Source organism: Sapajus apella, unplaced genomic scaffold (assembly GCF_009761245.1).
Source record: "Sapajus apella isolate SASKATOON/1434 unplaced genomic scaffold, GSC_monkey_1.0 scaffold77, whole genome shotgun sequence".
NCBI classification, from domain to species: Eukaryota; Metazoa; Chordata; class Mammalia; order Primates; family Cebidae; genus Sapajus; species Sapajus apella.
This window is the reverse complement of record NW_022437017.1, coordinates 7,775,502-7,775,849: the sequence shown is the minus strand read 5'-3', so window position 1 is coordinate 7,775,849 and position 348 is coordinate 7,775,502.

Genomic DNA, 348 nt, shown 5'->3' with positions numbered 1-348 from the left:
TCATTTTTATTTGTCTACTCTTTTTTTTTTTTTTTAGACAGAGTTTCACTCTTGTTACCCAGGCTGGAGTGCAATGGCACGATCTTGGCTCACCGCAACCTCCACCTCCTGGATTCAGACAATTCTCCTGCCTCAACCTCCTGAGTAGCTGGGATTACAGGCACGTGCCACCATGTCCAGCTAATGTTTTTGTATTTTTAGTAGAGACGGGATTTCACCATGTTGACCAGGATGGCCTCGATCTCTTGACCTCGTGATCCACCCGCCTCAGCCTCCCAAAGTGCTGGGATTACAGGCGTGAGCCACTGCGCCCGGCTGCAATCTCTCATTTTTTTTTTTTTTTTTTTT